A 7,746-nucleotide genomic window follows, 5' to 3' on the forward strand; every position below is an offset into this window, starting at 1 on the left:
TTAGAGCTACTCTTTTAAAAAAAATTAAAAAATTTCTTTCCCAATATCCCAAAGAATATGTAACTTCTTTACCAATTATTTTGGGACTTTGAGCTGCTATCCAGACAACCTGTCTTTGCAGGCTCTGGAAGGGGGTATGGAGATATGGCTTGAAGGTCCTGGAAATTTTTCTCCCGTAGGTACGTTTATGAACTTCATGAAATTCAGAGCCATTCCCAGGAATAAAGCTCTCAGGAGAACCCAGGGCCTTCCATATTAATTGTGAGCATTCTAGAACGCTAAATTGTGTAAAGCAGTCATTGCAAATGTATACTAGAACAAACAGCAAAACCAAAACACACCAAAATAAGCTGTGTCCCTGATATATTGCTTATTTTTTAAAATGAGTTCTAAACTGTTTAGTTTTATCTCACATGCAATCTAATCAGAATTTTTAAGACTTTAAGACCTGTGTCTTAAAACAGCAAATCCTTGTATGGCCATCAGTGCATTGGTCAAAATTTTTAAATTACATTTGTCATCAGCATTTAAGCTTTTTCCAAATATTCAATATATTTGCAAATATTCAAATATTTAAAATACTCTGCATGTTTATGCCTATGTATTAGGATGAGAAATAAATGTATTTATAGGTTGTAAACAATTGATTTATATGTCTAAAACATAATTGATTTATTATTGTGAAACTAATGTCTGAGATAAAATTTCATTCAAATATCCAATTTTTTAATACTTACATGATTTATAGAGTTGGTTATTTCTTAGTAGTTAAATATATAATGCTTATTTTCAATTCAGTGACATATGCATACACTGTTACTTGTATGGAATGCTTGGATTGTGATGGAATGTTGAGATGGAATGGTGTTGAAATAAAAGAAACTACTCCAAAAGAATAGTAGGAAAGATTTAGAATGTTATGAATTGTTTTCTGGCTTTGAAGTGTGCCACCTTTAATACATGTGTTTGTCTTATATTGTCTTTCTAGGGTATTATACTTGGACTAAGTGGTTACTGCCAAATCCGTCTCTCTTCTTTTCTGAAATGATTTAGCTGTAATAAGAAACTTGTTTTTCTTTTCTCCCTTTTACACTTTTTCTGCACAACTTTGCTTTATTCTTTAACCCCTCCTCCCCAAATCTAAATGAAGTATCACAACTTAGACTTCAAAGGAATTTTTTAAAAGTCCAGTTACTTGAACGGAGAAGTAACTCTTCTATGCTATATATGATATTTTATTCTTCTAAATAAGATACTTTAGCAATTTGAATTTATTTCTAAAATGTGCACGGAAAATTGATTTAAAATACTTTAACATGAATGATGCATTAAAAGTTCACTTTACTCTAGTTTATCTAGACTAGTTTAAGAGCCCTAAATAAAACTTGGGTACTAAGATCAAAGTTCGTTATAAAAATAAAGTGCTAAAAGTTTTTGTATTTATTGTGGAAATCTAACAAGGTTTCTAAGTTTGTTATCAGGATACCATTTAAAGAATTAATAATTATAGGGTATAGAGTGTAAGGCGAAGTATGAGACAATAGGGATAAACACCTGGAAAACACAATCTGTATATGTTTTGTTGCTCCACTGTCTAGCCAGTATTAGACATTCAGGAAGACATCAATATATGGTTCTGGAGATTAAGGATGGTAGAGCAAGGTCTCAATCACTGCAAAAAATTTTCACATCTTAAGATTTGTTTTTCTTATATTTGAGAAGTGTCGGAGAACCTAAACCTTGAACTTTATTTGACAATAATTTTTCAGTGTAATTTTAATTTGTATTTAATAATCCTTAAGAGATTGTCATTAACAGCTAATAAATAAAACATAATGCTTGCTTTGACAATAAACCAAAGAGGATGTTTAAGATAAATTTGGATATTTTCATTTTAATTTGTTTCCCGCCAATATGTAGTTTTCGTTCAAAATTTAGTAAAAGAAAGAACATGGATTGGATTGAAAACAAAGCTTCTCACAAGGTTTTTTATACTTATTACCTGATTGATAAGGACATCTTTTTACTGGATTGGGACCCACTGATAATCTTCAAAATCAAAACAAAGATTTTTTTGCAAATAATCCTTTATAATTTAGTATTTTCTAATAGCAAATCTATAAACATATTAATGACCACATTATTAATTATCACTTAAAATTATATAATGACTAATTCTTGTTTTTTCTTTAGGGTTTAGCAAAGCGCCTTGTACACAGTAAGAATTTAATAAGTTTGTTGTGGTAAGAGGAATACAATTACTTTGTATAAGACAATTAGATGTGTGACAATTATTCCACTGTAGAGCCTGAAAGAAATTTCGTGTATTCTATCACTGGAGGTATTTTAACACAACATACATTAAAAAAAAATCTGTGAATCACAGAGTGTAAGAGGGTAGGGAAGACAGTAGAAGAGGGAAAAAAGAGTCAAATATATGGTGATGGAAAGAGAACTGACTCTGGGTGGTGAACACACAATGCAATCCATAGATGATGTATTATAGAAATGTACACTGGAAACCTATATCATTTTACTAACTAATGTCACCCCAATAAATTGAATAAAAAATTTTTAAAAAGAACGGATAATAAAAAAAAAATCTCTAAAATAAAGAAATTCAGCTGGATTGTAGGTGATCTTAATCTATGTTAAAGTTGCCTCTTTAGGTATGTATATGTCTTATATAAATACTTAATACATACACATAAACACATATACACTGTGTGTGTGTGTGTGTGTGTGTGTGTGTGTGTGTAAGAAGTAAAAACACCCATGAAGTATATACATGTATATGAAGTTAATCATATTTTCTGTTTTACATGCTGGTTCCGTTGATGCTTTATTTTCCTTATATTTGATTGTTCTCCAATTGGCAGTGTCTCCCAGCACTTGAGCTCTAAGTTTTTCTGCCCCCAAAGCCTCTTTGTCAAGTAGCTAATGATCTGTAAACAAACACTTAAATAGGGAACTCCCTATATACAGGATGCCATCTGTGAAATCTTTTGTGATGTGATTAATCACATCCTAATCGATCTGTTTTCCAAGTTATCTGGGTTTGATAACTTTGGTTGATTTGTAAGATACTCTAGTCTTTGAAAACCTTGAAGAAAATTCTACAATATGTAAAAACATATTTGATGAAATAAGAAACACAATCCTCACTTAGGACCGACCATAAAGATCAAGGTGAGTGAGGAAATTAAAAGTTAAGCACTGCTTCATATACAATAATATATAGTAATTCTTACAATTCATGATAATTTCTTCTGAAGATATAAATAATACTCCATATTTCTGAGTAAAATAAAGGTGGTATTATTTGAGGAATTTATTTCTCCCCTCTCTTCTCATGTCTCTTTGTATATATATTTATATAAATATGCTTATTCTTATATACATTGTGTAGTAGAACCCTAAATATATGTATTCAGGGTAATTTATTTCACCATCAAGTTTTAGGAAAAATCACCAGCCTGGCTTACAAAAGTGTTTATAAAGGCCAATGGTTAGAGTCATTGCAGCCAGAAATACCTGAGGTGGTTTTTATGGAAATGATGAAAGACATGCAGTGACTTAGATACTACTTAATATTTGTATCTACTTCCTCTATAATAAAAAATAGCAACCTAAACTTTTCAGGTAATTATAATTTTTTTCCTAAAGTGCTGTGTTTTTAAATCCTTTGATTTATGTGGTTAAAAATATGAATTAAAATGACAAAGTACAGTATCTATGAAGAAGAGGAACCACACGTTATTTCTTCACACATGTAGAGACAATATTATTCAGAGGCTGTATGAACTTGAAACTCAAAGCACACTGGCTAAACATTGTAGTGAAATTTGGAGGAAAAATGCAGAATTTTGTTAAAATGCCAAATTATTAATCATTGAAAAAATGTATTGCATAAATTCAATATGGTATCCAATTGAAGTTAATTTTATTTGTCTGCATTTGACTAAAGTTTTACTTTTTGGTGTCAGGAGCACTTCGTTGTAGAATGTAGTTCCTTACTTTATGACTTTGAAATTGTCCTATTAACTAAAATTAATGTCTTGTGTCGAGAGAATAAAAATATGTTTATTTAGTTAGATATTTTGATACACAGTAGATCTCTGTTACTTACAGTCTATATGGAGATCTGAGTATAAATTTTTGCAAGATCTTTCATTAAAAGTTTAAATATATATTTTAAAATAAGATGATTTCTTCTTTTCTCAGAACGTCTCAGAACGTGTTTTTATATGTATGATTGTTGGAGCTTTCGTGGAAAATCTAAAAAATCTCCAGTTTTTATTTTATAAAGTCTTAAGATATGTTAAAATGTGAAATTAGTTAAAGTATATTTAAGTTAGTGTCTCCAAATTTAGTTTATAATTGAAAGCAAATACTTTTATGGAACATCGGTCTTTCTTAAAATGCTATAAAATTACTCTAAGTAGGAAATTTAAGATATATGTAATACTGTACTATTATTTTACTGATAGTACTTTTTCCTCATCTTTTTTCTCAATTGTAAATTTTATAAGCAAGTGTTTGCATTTCAAATGTGATTTCAGAAGTTTGCTCTCCTATTTGTGTAGTATCAAGGGTGCTACAAGGACCTGAAAAATAGGATTTGGTTGGAGATAATCCACTGTGATCCAAATACAGAAATCAGGGGGGGAAATGGTGACAGCAATAAATTATTCTTTCATTCATTCTTGTTACCTTAATTCCACCATTTTTTTTCAAATCCCCTGATTAAGGTTACTGCTCCCTGCCCCATTCAAAAAATATCTTTTAACTAAAAATACAGAGAAGTATTATGTAAATAAATTAGGTCAACAATTTTGATTTGGTTTAATGTTGTAAAAGTCATTAAAAATTGCTATGTAGTAAAATTATAAACATAGCATGAATCAACAGCTGTCAATTTTCTGTTATAAATTTCACAAGAGGAACAAAAGGTTTAGAATATGGCTCTAACCTTATAATTCTCAGTAATAAAGTGGGTAATGTTTACTTTCTTCATTTTAGTGTATAATAAATTTAATGTTTTCAAACGTGAATATTTGCTTAGGGATATAATACAAGACCGTGCTTTCTAGATACATTTTGCATGCTCCTCTGTAGAGAATAGAATGGTTATCTAGTATCAGTGTAGCTGGTTTTCATTCAAAAGTCTATCAAAATTTAAAAAGTGTTAATGTAGTGCCCATTTTGAGTTGTATTAAAAAATCTTCCCTGGCAGTCAAAAAGTTTCAGAAATAATGGCAAGGATAGTATAGGTAGAGAACTCAGTGCTGCACTAAAATGCAGTGGCTTTGATAACGGTGCCAATCTATACATTTTAAGGATTAAAACTGAACTCATTGCTTGTGTTTAGTGTATTGGAAGTTACAAAGCCTTCCCCTTTTACAGTTGCTGCAGATTGTACCAGTAAATTAACGTTCTTTCTAATCCCGTGTAAACACATTGTTTCTGTTTTTTGTGAACATAGAAACACTTCTGAGGATGCAGGCTTATTGTCTCCTGACCTTATTTTCTAGGAAGTCTGATCATGATACACAAGAATGTACAGTTAAGTGTACCAGTGCAGGTCACCGGTACGTATGAGAATACGCATAGACCCTCCATTTAGTATATTTTTAGTTTACAGAGAGACTGTTTAGAAGTTTGAAGTTCTGGATTCAATTAAATTTTATTTCATCATACTTAAAGTATTTATTTTCTTTCATGAAAAGAAATGTTTTTGAATTTTATATAATTTCTCAAATTCAAGAATCACAAGGAGCAAAATAATTTCATGAAAAGTATTATTTCCTAGCATCATGGATTCAGAGATTATCAAAGGCTTTGATATGTGCGTTAGCAATGCTTCAACTTGTTTAAAAATGCAGGTATTTAATAATATGAATTCTTATTGCTAACAATGCAATGTGACAATCTTTGTTTCTGATCCAATATACAAAATGAAAGCTTTGGTTATTTATTTGATTAAATTGCCAAAGTGCAAGTGCATTCAGGTTTGTGTTGTATAGAATAGAACTTATTTTATCAGTCACCTTCATAACCTTTAAAGAGCCTTAAATAGTACATATGAAAAACACATTCATATCAGGTTCCCCTTGGGGATTTTTTCTTTGGTTTAGGAAAATTTTATTAAAAATTGGCATTGCAAATAACATTTTTCATAACTATATGTAGACCTGTTAAAATTTTTATTAAAACTGGAGTTCGGCCTGTTCTTTTTCATCATTCTATCAGATATTAAACTCCTGCAGCAGCTGTAGGAAATAGAGAAAGGGATTTTCAAAGGGATTTGAGTCTCCCTGTCTCTGTGCCTTTAGTGATCATATTATCATAACTATCACACATAACAAAGCTCTAAATCTGTAATTCAGATAAAATAGCCAGGACTCTGAAATACAAAAATCCAAACATATGCCGTAACATTTTTTTGCAATGCTGGCTCCTTTAACATGGATTTTGTAAACTTGGAGAAGCATTCAAGAGATTTTGTATACGAACACAAACTAAACAACATTGTTAGTAGTATGTTTCACAGAGATTTAATTAGAGGTATTTTCATACATCCAAACAGTTCCATTAAGAGATCATGTCTGCATGCTCTAGCAAATTATGATCAAACCTCTAAAGGTTAATAAGAATGAAACTGGAAGCTTGTTTTGAAACAAGCTTTGTACTACGAATCTATGTCTAACTCTTCAACAGGGTCTGAGTTCTCTCTCAAGAGAGCACCATTCCTTAAATGCAGTGTTAAAAATGGTAAGTGTGTCCATATAATTCTTTTATGAATTAAGTAAGTTAAAAATGAGGTTCATAAAATTGTGAATGGGCTGAAATCGAAATGAAAATTATATAAAAAAGGATTATAGGAGTTTTTATTCACATTTATAGGACAAATTTATAACTTAATGTCTATATGAAAAGAAGATTTGTGCTGTAAAAAGTTAGTAAAACTCTAATCAGAATTTCCAACGTTTATAAATGAGCAGCTCTATGTATATATTTATTGTAACAGTGCCTTCTGCTGGTCACACCTTATTTATGATGTAAGTGAATATACTGAAGAATAATGAAAACTTGTTTTTGTTCTAAAGTATTCTTGGGTGTATTTATTGCTTTGGTAAAAGTATTTCTGTGAATCACAACTTACATGAATAAACATATAGGGTTAGAATTATCACATTTTATTTTGTTATAATTTAACAGCAGTTGCGTCTTTTTTAAAGTTACTCTTTAGGGAAAAAAGTATTTCCTAAGCAATACAACTTGAAATGTGGAATATTTCCATCTGTTTATTTTTATTGTTTTTCTGATTCTGAAAGTGATCTTATAGTTACTGTTTTAGTTTTTCAGTCATACTGTTTAGTTTTTCAGTCACACTGTGTCTAATTAAAACTAGTAGAATCCTCATGTACTATCAATATCTATAAAATTTGTAAATCATGACATTTATTTGTAAATTGAGAAATAGGGCAGAATTTAAAATATAATTTAACTGACAAAACAGTTAACAATATTTATTAAAAATTATGTAAGGTTCTTTTACTTTTGGAGGCATAACAAAGATGATAGTTTTAAAATTTATTTGAAACATATTCAAATAATCAAAAAGGGAAGCATGTATAATCATGAAGTTGTATTTTTCTGAAAAATGTTACAGCTAGTGTGACATTATGTATTTAATTCATCCTTAGTACACAATGAAGATGCCAATAAAACCTATTTGTGAGA

This window comes from Rhinolophus ferrumequinum, chromosome 5 (genome assembly GCF_004115265.2).
Source record: "Rhinolophus ferrumequinum isolate MPI-CBG mRhiFer1 chromosome 5, mRhiFer1_v1.p, whole genome shotgun sequence".
Classification (NCBI taxonomy): domain Eukaryota; kingdom Metazoa; phylum Chordata; class Mammalia; order Chiroptera; family Rhinolophidae; genus Rhinolophus; species Rhinolophus ferrumequinum.